Consider the following 13,048-nt stretch of genomic DNA (forward strand, 5'->3'; position numbering starts at 1 on the left):
TGGCTGTAACCGCGACCCTGCTGCTGCTGCTGACCCTGACCACAGTTCTGCTGCTAACCGTGTCCTCAACCCTGCTGCTGGCCTCCTCTTGGTGCACTATGGCATTCTGCTTCTCTGTGCCCAAACTTCTGACAGTTGTGACAAGTTCCCTAAAATTTGGGCTGTGGCTACCCCCTCTGATCCTATGGTGGTCTTCTCTTGAACTGTCCTTGCTGCTGATGTTGTAAATCCTTATCCCGTTGCTGGGGTCCTCCAGGTCTGGCGAAAGGACTCTTACCTTTGCCCTTGTCCCTGGTCTGGTCTACTTTAGCATTTCCTTCCTTATCTTTCTAGAACATAGCTGTCTCGGTCTCCTGAGAAATGGCTACATCAGCTACTCTCGAACTTAGTGGAACCTTCTGGAAACGAGATAACGACGAAGGCTAGGACAGAGTCCCACTAAAAACATCTGTGTCTGGCACTCCCCAGTCTGCCACATGCCAGTAAAATGAAGTAGACTCATAAACCTACTCTCATAATCAGCTACAGTCATGTCTCCCTGTGTCAATCTGGACAGCTCAAGTTCTTTCCCGGCCCTTGCCGCAGAAGAGATATATTGCTAATCGAAGAAATACAAGAAGTCCTCCCAAGTGAGGATCATCCGATGTTCTGGGGTGAACTGAAGCTGATACCATCTCCCGGCATCACCCTTACGATTGTACAATGCTAGCCTTTGCTTCTGCACTGAATCCACATTCAGTATGTCAAGAATATTACCCACATCCTCCTTCCACTTATGGGCTGCAAGAGGGTCTGGTGATCCGATCGTCTCTGGAACTCCGTACAGTCGAACTATCTCCCGAATGAAGATTCTCGCATAAGTCTCGGCGGTGTAGGTAGTTCTCACTGGTATAAAATGTGCTGACTTTGTCAACCGATCAACTATCACCCAAATGGAATCATTCCCTTTCTTTGACCTCGGTAACCCCACAATGAAATCCATAGAGATACACGTCCATTTCCATTCCGGAATGGGTAAAGGCTGTAGGGTTCCTGCTGGTCTCTGATGTTCTGCCTTCACCTGCTGACAGGTAAAGCATCTAGCGACATATTCTGCTATCTCCTTACGCATGCCGCTCCACCAAAAGTGTCTCTTCAGGTCCTTGTACATCTTTGTTGTGCCTGGATGTACTGTGTACCTAGAACGATGTGCCTCATCAAGTAACTCCTTCTTCAGTTCTGTACTAGCTGGCATAACTAATCTGCCTTTCATTCGAAGGCCTCCGTCTATTCCAACGGTCCAATCAGCTTTGGGCTTTTTGAAAATCTCCTCCTTTCGGGTTTGAATGCAATAGTCCAGTAGTTGAGCTTCGACCACTTTATTACTCCAAGATGACTGCACTGACATAGCTCCCAAAATTGCGCTACTCTCGCCGATGTCTAGCCTAAAATCAAACTGGCTAAGTGTGTAAATATGTCGGTACAACGAACACCTCAAAGTCACAACCCAATGTTGATGCTTCCTGCTCAAAGCGTTAGCCACGACGTTTGCCTTCCCCGAATGATACTGAATCACAAACTCGTAATCCTTGATGAACTCGACCCATCGCCGTTGCCTCTGGTTAAGTTCCTTTTGAGAAAATAGGTATTTTAGACTCTGGTGGTCTGTAAATAACTCGAACTGTACCCCGTACAGGTAATGTCTCTATGTATTCAGTGTAAAGACCACTGCTGCTAACTCCAAGTCGTGCGTGGGATAGTTTTGCTCATGCGTCCTTTACTGTCAAAAGGTATAAGCTACTACTCTATGAGTTTGCATCAAAACGCCTCCTAGGCCTGCTAGTGACGCATCTGTATAGACAACAAATGTCCTATCACTGCTCGGAATAGTCAGAACCGGTGTTGAAGTTAACTTTGTCTTTAATGCTCAAAAGCCTTCTAGCACTTTGTGCCTCAAACGAACTATACACCCTTCTTCGTAAGGCATGTAAGTGGCGTCACAATCTTCGAGAAGTCCTGAATGAACTTCCTGTAATAGCAGGCTAAGCCCAAGAAACTACGGATCTCTGTAATGGTCTTTGGCGGTTCCTATTCTAGTACTGCCTCAACATTCGCTGGATCTACTTCAATACCCTCTCTGCTAATGAAGTGACCTAAAAATCTAACGTCCGATAGCCAAAATCCACACTTGCTAAACTTTGCATATAACTGATGCTCCTGCAAAGTCTATAATATCAATCGTAGATGCTGCTCGCGCTCTGCCTCCGATCTCGAATATATAAGGATATCATCGATAAATAAAATCACGAACTTGTCCAAATATGGACGAAAAACCCAGTTCATCAAATCCAAGAATACTGCGGGTGTATTAGTCAGCCCAAATGGCATGACGAGAAATTTGATGGACTCATATCGAGTCAAAAAGGCGGTCTTAGGAATATCCATCTCCCGGACCCATAACTGATGATAACCAGAATGAAGATTAATCTTTGAGAAATACTATGCTCCTTGTAGCTGGTCAAACAAGCCATCAATCCTTGGTAATGGGTACCTGTTCCGAATGGTGACCTTGTTCAACTCACGATAATCGATACATAGTCGCATACTACCGTCCTTCTTCTTTACGAAAAGGACCGGTGCTCCCCACAAAGAATGACTCTAACGAATAAAACCCTGAGATAACAACTCATCCAACTGGGTTTGTAGCTCCCTCATCTCAGTAGGTGCCATACGATAGGGTACTCGGGATATCGGTGCTGTGCCTGGCTGCAACTCGATGCAGAACTCAACCTCTCTCACAGGAGGTAACCTAGGTATGTCCTGAAAGACATCCTGATAAACTAAGAAAACTCTAGTCTCACACAAATTAGCACTCCAGTCCCTCGACATCACCTCCTCAACGTATGCCAGACTAGACTCCGCAAACTGGTTGCCCTGTAAGGTCGCTACGATCAACTCAGACCCATCGGATGCTCGCAAGTTGGCTGTCTTAGCAAAACAGTTGATACTGACATGGTAGGATGAAAGCCAATCCATACCGAGAATAACGTCAAAATCTGATATCTGCAACACGATCAAATCTATGAGAAATTTGGACTCATCTAGACTGATGATACAGCTCCTACAGATACTCTCTAATATGGATACGTCCTCTAAAGGAGTAGAGACTGATAACATTACGTCTAACGGATATGCAACTAACTGAAGTCTATCCATGAAGGTATGAGAAATAAAAGAATGTGAAGCTCCAGAATCGAATAAGATCCAAGCTGAAAAGGAATTCACAAGAAAGATGCCTTCAACTATGGCTCCGCTTGCACCCTGATCACATGGTACGATTGTATAAATCCTGCCGGTGGCTGGTGACTGCTGTACTACTGGTGGTAGAACATACGAGCCGCGACCCTGCTGCTGCTGCTGACCCTGACCACAGTTCTGCTGCTAACCGTGTCCTCAACCCTGCTGCTGGCCTCCTCTTGGTGCACTATGGCATTCTGCTTCTCTGTGCCCAAACTTCTGACAGTTGTGACAAGTTCCCTAAAATTTGGGCTGTGGCTACCCCCTCTGATCCTATGGTGGTCTTCTCTTGAACTGTCCTTGCTGCTGATGTTGTAAATCCTTATCCCGTTGCTGGGGTCCTCCAGGTCTGGCGAAAGGACTCTTACCTTTGCCCTTGTCCCTGGTCTGGTCTACTTTAGCATTTCCTTCCTTATCTTTCTAGAACATAGCTGTCTCGGTCTCCTGAGAAATGGCTACATCAGCTACTCTCGAACTTAGTGGAACCTTCTGGAAACGAGATAACGACGAAGGCTAGGACAGAGTCCCACTAAAAACATCTGTGTCTGGCACTCCCCAGTCTGCCACATGCCAGTAAAATGAAGTAGACTCATAAACCTACTCTCATAATCAGCTACAGTCATGTCTCCCTGTGTCAATCTGGACAGCTCAAGTTCTTTCCCGGCCCTTGCCGCAGAAGAGATATATTGCTAATCGAAGAAATACAAGAAGTCCTCCCAAGTGAGGATCATCCGATGTTCTGGGGTGAACTGAAGCTGATACCATCTCCCGGCATCACCCTTACGATTGTACAATGCTAGCCTTTGCTTCTGCACTGAATCCACATTCAGTATGTCAAGCCACATCCTCCTTCCACTTGTGAGATGCAAGTGAATCTGATGACCCCTGGAACTTTGGTGCCCTCATCTTCTGATATTGCTCCACTAAACAGAGCCAAGCCTCCTGTTCTGCTGCTCGCCCTACAGCTGGTTGTGGTGTAATAGCTGGTGTAATGTTGGGGTCTCCTCCGATATAGGAATGACTGGAATCATTGGCGGCGGTGTAACTAGCTGAACATGATTCATCATCTGCTCCTTGAGTGCTGCCAACATGGCTACTATAGGTGCCATGATGTCTACAAGGTATTGTGGAGCCTGCTGCGGCTCTGGCGGGGCCTGCTGTGGTCCGGGTGGGCCCTACTGTTGCGCGGTTGGAGCATGATGTGGCTCTGACTCCGCTTGCTCAGCTCTCCTAGTACGAGGCCTACCACATCCGCGTCCTTGTTCCGCCATCTAAAGTTTAGGAAGATGGTTTATAAGATACAGTATTGAGACCTCAGGCAAAAACATATATAATACTTAGAAATGAGCAAATTGTTATCATATATTATTCATGTAAATACTTTTCAAGCAAAATAAGATAGTTGTCATAATTTTTTTTGTAATTTTCGAGATATACGTATATAACGTCATCACTCTTTCTAGGAAATTCTTAGCGGACTCTATACATGAATCCTAAGAAACTCTATTCTAGCTCCACGACTTGACACAGGATGATCCTAAGGATACTGGAACTAGAGCTCTGATACCAACTGTGACGTCCTTGTTTTCACACATGACTGCAGTCCAAGGTGAACCCAGAGATGTCAAACCTATCAAGCACCCACACTGTGTAATAACATGTTTCACCAATCACAGTAATATCCTCTAGTGAAATCAATTATGAGTGAAGGTACAAAATAGGCAAAATAAGGAAAAGTAAATACAATAGACATGATGTAGAAAGATATATCTCATAAATAATATCATGTATAAAATAAAATAAACTGAAATACATCTGGAGTCTGAAATAAAGTAAAATGTCTCAACATGAGTCAACTGATAATCGTACAAATGCACCTAGCCTTTACAAATGGAATACAAACTCTAATATCTAAACAGTGAAAATAAATCTACGGTGGAGTCTCTACTAATAAATCATGTGATGGCGACTATGCCAGAAACTCCGTCATCCTGCGAAACTCTGAGCTGCCTGAAAGGAAAATTAAAAAAAAAGAACAACAGCAAGAGCGTCAGAGTACTACAGCAAGTTCACTCCTATGCGCCCCCAGAGGAATGGCTGCTAGATGATGAAGTGGAGGCTCTATCTATTAAGCATAGTCTATCTAGATCATTTTTCCTGTATCTAGTGGAATTAATATTTAGAAACTTATAACTCGAGACGTAGTACGTCGAACGAAATAATCCAAATAAGGAAACCCTCATGTATATACCGTATGTCTCAGGTAGTAAATAACTAAATATTAACCATGAACTAAGCAATCAAAATATCATTGGAAAGTAAAGCATCATAATAGACATCAGCATATGTATCTCATGTACTCGTATTGCAAAGTATCTCAACAATGAGTAGAAACACTTTTGGCATCCGCCAAATACTCAGGTAAATAGTTTATAATATTATCATTCTGAACTTCTTCCAACTCATTGGATCACCGTGCGGATCGAAAAATAGGTATCATCGCATCATCGTGCGGATCGATAAATAGGTATTATCGCATCATAGTACGGATCGACAAATAGGTATCATCGCATCACCGTGCCGATTGACAAATAGGTATCATCGCAGTCTTATTTGTAGTGTACTCATTCACAAGTAAATAGATCTGAATTCGTCGTAATCCCCGTGGGATACTCAAATACGTATTCCGTCATATTCATGACTGTAAGTATAACATCGAGCTGCTCATACTCCGCGATCGCGTCACAAAACGGCGCAAACAAACTCCAGAAAATAAAACTGGGCCAAACTGTCCAGTAAATGGTCAGGGTTACCAACCCCAACTATCTGCTGTATTAACTAATTGTGAATAGTAGCAGTACTTACTAATAGCAACAATACTTTACGACTAGTATCCGTACTCATGAATAGTAATAGTACGTATGAATAGTACTGTATGCATGAGTAGTAACAATATTTATAAATAGTACCCATACGTATGAATAGTATCGGTACGTATGAATAGTGTCGTATGTATGAACAATAACAGTACGTATGAATAGTACCCCCCACTATGTAAGAATAGTAATAGTACTCATGAATAGTACCGTACGTATGAACAATACGGTATTTATGAATAGTACCGCGGTACGTATGAATAGTAATAGTACTCATGGATAGTACCGTATGTATGAATAGTAATAGTATTTATGCATAGTACCCCAGTATGTATGAATAGTAATAGTACTCATGAATAGTACCATTCGTATGAACAATACGGTATTTATGAATAGTACCACAGTGCATATGAATAGTAATAGTACTCATGGATAGTATCGAATGTATGAATAGTAATGGTATTTATGCATAGTACCCCAGTACGTATGAATAGTAATAGTATTTCCAAGCGGTGGACAAATACGTATAGTTCTAGCTAGCATGCTCATATCTTTTGGTGTTTGATCTAATATTCTTTTTATCAATTTTTATCAATATCATGTCTTTTCTTTATTTTTGTGATTTCATCTAACATTTTATTCATCACTTTTCATCAATATAAAAACTAACTGGGGATGAGTTCGGAAAGAGATGAATTTACCTTTATTGATCTTTGAAATTGGACTCCCTATCTGTTCCTTTTCTCCGAATAGCGAAAGTCCCCTCTATATTTTTCTTTCTTTTCTTCCTCTCTGTCTTTTTCTTCTCTCTCTCTCTCCCCTTCTTTCTTTCTCTCTCTTTCACTTTCTCTCTCTCCTTCTCTTTCTCTCTCCCTCTCTGTGACGCCCCTGTTTTCACACTTGGCTGCAGTCCAAGGTGAACCCAGAGATGTCAAACCTGTCATGCACCTCCACTGTGCAACAACATGTTTCACCAATCACAGTAATATCCTCTAGTGGAAACCAATATAAATGAAGGTACAAAACAGGCAAATAAGGGAAATAATACTATAGACATGATACGGAAAGATATATCTCATAAATGAAATCATGTCCCAAATAAACTAAACTGGAATACAACTGATATACATCTGAAGTCTAAAATAACATTATATGTCTCAACATGAATCGATTAGAAATCATACTAAGGAATATTGCCTTAACAATATGAGTACAAACTCAAATGACTGAATGGAAACATAAGACCACTGTGGAGTCCATACTAGTAAAAATACGCGACGGCGACTATGCAAGAACTCCGTCACCCTGCGACTCTCCGATGCTCTGAGCCGCCTGAAAGTTAAAATAAAAGAAAAATAACAACAACAAGAGCGTCAGAGCGCTACAGCAAGTTCACCTCCATCCGCCCCCAGGGGAAGGGCTGCTAAATGATGAAGTGGAGGCTCTATCTATTAAGCATAGTCTACCTAGATCATTTTCCCTGTATCTAATGGAATTAATATTTAGAAACTTACAACTCGAGACGTAGTACGTCGAGCGAAATAATCCAAACAAGGAAACCCTCATGTATATACCGTATGTCTCAAGTAGTAAATAACTAAATATTAACCCTGAACTAAGCAATCAAAATATAACTGGAAAGTAAAGCATCAGCATATGTATCTCGTGTACTCGTATAGCAAAGTATCTCAACAATGAGTAGAAACACTTTTGGCATCCGCCAAATACTCATGTAAATAGTTTATAATATTATCATTCTGAACTTCTTCCAACTCATCGCATCATCGCGCGGATCGACAAATAGGTATCATCGCATCATAGTGCGGATCGACAAATATGTATCATCGCATCACAGTACGGATCGACAAATATGTATCATCGCATCATAGTGCGGATCGACAAATAGGTATCATCGCATCACCGTGCGGATCGACAAATAGGTATCATCGCAATCTCATTTGCGGTGTACTAACTCACAAGTAAATAGATCTCAATTCGTCATAATCCCCGTGGGATACTCAAATGCGTATTTCGTCATATTCATGACTGTAAGTATAACATCAAGCGGCTCAAACTCCGCGATGTATTTATGAATAGTACCACAATATGTATGAATAGTACCCATGAATAGTGTCGTACGTATGAACAGTACGGTATTTATGAATAGTACCGTACATATGAATAGTGTCGTGCGTATGAACAGTACGGTACATATGAATAGTGACCTGCGTATGAACAGTACGGTATTTATGAATAGTACCGTGCATATGAATAGTACCCATGAATAGTGTTGTACGTATGAAAAATACGGTGTTTATGAATAGTACCGTACATATGAATAGTATGGTATTTATGAATAGTGCCGTACGTATGAATAGTACCGTATGTATGAATAGTACCGTACGTATAAAAAAATAGTAACAGTATTTCCAGCGGTAGACATGTACGTATAGTTCTAGCTGGCAATATCATGTCTTTAGGAATTTGGTCTTATATTCTATTCATCAATTTTCATCAATATCAAGTCTTTTCTTCAATATCATGTATATTCATCAATTTTTATCAATATCATGTCTTTTCATCAATATCATGTATATTCATCAATATCATGTATATTCATCAAGATCAAAATTTACTGGGGATGGGTTTGGAAAGAGATGAACTTGCCTTTATTGAACTCTGAAATTGGAATCCCTATCCGTTCCTACTTTTCGAATTGCCAAAATCCCCTTCTTCTTTCCCTTTCTTTTCTTCCTCTCTCTCTCTCTCTCTCTCTCTCTCTCTCCCCTTCTCTTTCTCTCTCTTCTTTCTCTTTTCTGCGTGCTCAGAAGAGAGGGAGGGGAGATGCTTTTATAGTCGTCGTCGAAGAAGTTAGCGAGGAATTTTGTCTCCATGTCGTCCCAGCTATTTACGCTGCTTGGCTTGAGGCGGCGATACCAATCGAAGGCGGCTCCGCGAAGAGTGCCGACGAATGACCGCACCATCAGAGGCTCATTGCCAGAGATTACCCCCAGGTGTGATTTGAAATAAATCACATGCTGAGTGGGCGAACCCTTCTCATCAAACGGCGTGAAGTTAATTAGGTTGAACTTCGCCGGGTATGGGATCGATTCCCACTCTCTTGGGTATGGACAGGGAATGCCTGTTTTCTTCGTCTCTTGAGCGGAGATCAATGTGTTGATTTTGCTCTCGAGGTTCTTGATCTTCAGACTTTCGCCTGTGTTTTCGTTAGCACGATTTTGAGGCGGAAGTGTGGCATTACGACCAGCATCCTCATTACCACCCCCTGCATTGACGGGAGGATTATTGGCATTGTGAGCTTCATCCGTATCCGTGTGCTCCTCTTCCTGAACGACCTGGTTACGGTGGCTTGGTTCACCTTGCTGGTTCGTCAGTGCCTGAATTTGTTGCTCATGCATTTCTCTCATGTTCTGCATGGCCATCTGCATTTCAAACCTGAAGCTCTCTTGTTGTTTAGCCATGGCTTCTTCGAGCATCTTGGCCACTTGTTCTGCGCTTATCATGAATGACTCGTGGGGTTGTCCTTCGCTGGACACCGTATTGTCTGATGCGACAGCAGAGCAGGAATCCGATTCTTCATCTTCTGACGGTGATCTTGTCCGAACCCTACCATAAGTTCCTCGTGTAATGGCTCCAGACTGCAGACGAGTGAGATACCAGGGTATTTCTGGAATTGACTCGGGATTATCCCTTGTCGATGCCCTTTTGCTAGTCATATTGGTAGTGACCCTCGGAAATTCCCCATCTTCAACCACCGTTCTTCTTTGCCGGAAACGCCTATGCTTTGGTTTTGGCGCTTCGGTACTAAGCCTTTCGAACACCGAAACTCTCTCGGTGACTGCCTTGATGCAGTTGCACTCAGACAGTACCGCCCGAATGAGCTTTGAACAAGGGCACTGAATTTCTAGCCTTCGAGGACTTCTCTTTCTGGTTTTGCTCGTACCCCCAGCACGATAGTACAGCTCGTCCGTTTGAAAGTCGGAGCAACCTATCGTGTGTTGGCACGATTTCTCAGGTATAACGTAATCATCATCATACGATAACGTTTCCTTTTGAGAGCGAACTACCTTCTTCGGACTTTCGAGAGTCACGCGCCTCGAAACGCGCATTTGTGGGCGTGAGTTCTCGGCGGCTCCTGGACTTCAATGCGCAAGTTGGTGTGCATAGCTGCCCTGATTTCTTTATCACGTTGGAGGTGACGGCGACCCCCAGCGTGTTGAGTCATTCTGGGCTTCTTCATTGGGCCCAAACTCTCTTGAACTGGAGCTTTGCCTCTCTCGTCGGGAATTGGACCGAGGCGCTCCAAAACTGATTTCTTCCTTCGGGACGATTCTGCATGATCTCCCGGAGAAGCTATTGGAGTTATCGACGACTTGGGTTGATTCGCCGGTGGTTGAACTTTTGTTGGAGGCTGCTTCGGCCTCCATACTTGGCGGGTTTACTTTTAACATAACAAAATCTCCAACCTGAAACTCCAAAGGTCGTCGTCTTTGATCTGCGTAGCTCTTCTGCCGACTCTGAGCGGCAAGAATACGCTCTCTAATCAATGCTACCTTCTCAGCAGTCTGCCTCACAAGCTCTGGCCCAAGCAATAAGCTATCCTCCGGCTCTGCCCAACAAATCGGGGATCTACAGGGTCTCCCGTACAATGCCTCATACGGAGCCATACCAATCGTCGCTTGATAACTGTTGTTATAAGCGAACTCGATCAAAGGTATGTGGTCCTCCCAGCTGCCCTGGAAGTCTAAAATGCAAGCCCGCAACATGTCCTCCAAGACTTGGTTTACTCTCTCCGTCTGTCCATCTGTCTGCGGGTGAAATACACTGCTGTATGATAATCTCCTGCCAAACGAATCCTGAAAGCTCCTCCAAAAATGCAAAGTGAAAACTAAGCCTCGATCCAACAAGATCGTCTCTGGAACTCCATGTAGTCGAACTATCTCCCGAATGAAGATTCTCGCATAAGTCTCGGCGGTGTAGGTAGTTCTCACTGGTATAAAATATGCTGACTTTGTCAACCGATCAACTATCACCCAAACGGAATCATTCCCTTTCTTTGACCTCGGTAACCCCGCAATGAAATCCATAGAGATACACGTCCATTTCCATTCCGGAATGGGTAAAGGCTGTAGGGTTCCTGCTGGTCTCTGATGTTCTGCCTTCACCTGCTGACAGGTAAAGCATCTAGCGACATATTCTGCTATCTCCTTACGCATGCCGCTCCACCAAAAGTGTCTCTTCAGGTCCTTGTACATCTTTGTTGTGCCTGGATGCACTGTGTACCTAGAACGATGCGCTTCATCAAGCAACTCATTCTTTAGCTCTGCACTAGCTGGCATAACTAATCTGCCTTTCATTCAAAGGCCTCCGTCTATTCCAACGGTCCAATCAGCTTTGGGTTCCTTGGAAATCTCCTCCTTTCGGGTTTGAATCCAAGAGTCCGCTAGCTGAGCTTTGACCACTCTATTACTCCAAGATGACTGCACTGACATAGTTCCCAAAAATGTGCTGCTCCCACCGGTCTCTGGCCTGAAATCAAACTGGCTAAGAGTGTAAAGATCTCGGTACAACGAACACCTCAAAGCCATAACCCGATGTTGACGCTTCCTGCTCAAAGCGTCAGCCACGATGTTCACCTTCCCTGGATGGTACTGAATCGCAAACTCATAATCCTTGATGAACTCGACCCATCGCCGCTGCCTCTGGTTGAGTTCTTTCTGAGAAAATAGGTATTTCAGGCTCTGGTGGTCTGTGAATAACTCGAACTGCACCCCGTACATGTAATGTCTCCATGTCTTCAGTGCGAAGACCACAGCTGCTAACTCCAAGTCGTGCGTGGGATAGTTCTGCTCATGCGTCCTTAACTGTCGAGAGCTATAAGCTACTACTCTCTGGGTCTGCATCAAAACGGCTCCTAGGCCTGCTAATGACGCATCTGTGTAGACAACAAATGTCCTATCACTGCTCGGAATAGTCAAAACCGGTGCTGTAGTTAACTTTGTCTTTAATGTCTCAAAAGCATTCTGGCACTCTGTGCCCCAAATGAACTGTACACCCTTCATCGTAAAGCGTGTAAGTGACGTTACAATCTTCGAGAAGTCCTAAATGAATTTCCTGTAATAGGCGGCTAAGCCTAAGAAACTATATCTTCAAATTCATCATCTTCTACTAATTTAAAATGAAGGTTTTTAAGAATGATAAACCTGATTTCGCATTTCCTGGCTCTGGCAGCGTCATAGTTCCAACTACCGAGACTACCGGAAGAGGAGGATTGAGAAATCATAGATTGTCGGATATCACCTTGAGGAGTCTGGCCTTTGTTGTGTTTATCTAAATGGCGTTTGAGGTGGTTGGTGCCGCTCTTATGATGAGCTTGAAAAATCTTGCCGCACAACGCACACTTAGCCTTCTGGGTGAGGATCCTACTGTGTTCATCCTTGGTGACGTCGATCTTCTCGTAAAAATTCAATACATCGGATCTTGGCCTTTTAGGAGCTCTTGGTGCAGATTCGTCGCCACCGGATTCGGGATTAACATCGGTAGGAGTAGACCCAGTAGGAGGACTAGTTTCAAGATCGGGAGATAGGTTTTGCTCTTCATAATCAGATCCGGAAGCCATTTGATGAAAGAATTAGAAAGTATAAGAGAGTATAAGAGTATAAGAGAGAAGTAGATGAGTTTTGGTGTGAAGAAAACAAATAAAAATCCCCCTCTATTTATAGAGCCAGCCCCCTAAACAAATGATCAAAATAACCTCACAAAATAGCCCTTTTTTGACCGTTTTTGGGGACAAAACGGTCAAAAGACCGTTTTTGGCCGTGACCGTTGTGGCCGGGCCCGGCCCGACCTATTTTGGCAACGGTCACCTATGGTGG

Source organism: Asparagus officinalis, chromosome 3 (assembly GCF_001876935.1).
Source record: "Asparagus officinalis chromosome 3, Aspof.V1, whole genome shotgun sequence".
Classification (NCBI taxonomy): domain Eukaryota; kingdom Viridiplantae; phylum Streptophyta; class Magnoliopsida; order Asparagales; family Asparagaceae; genus Asparagus; species Asparagus officinalis.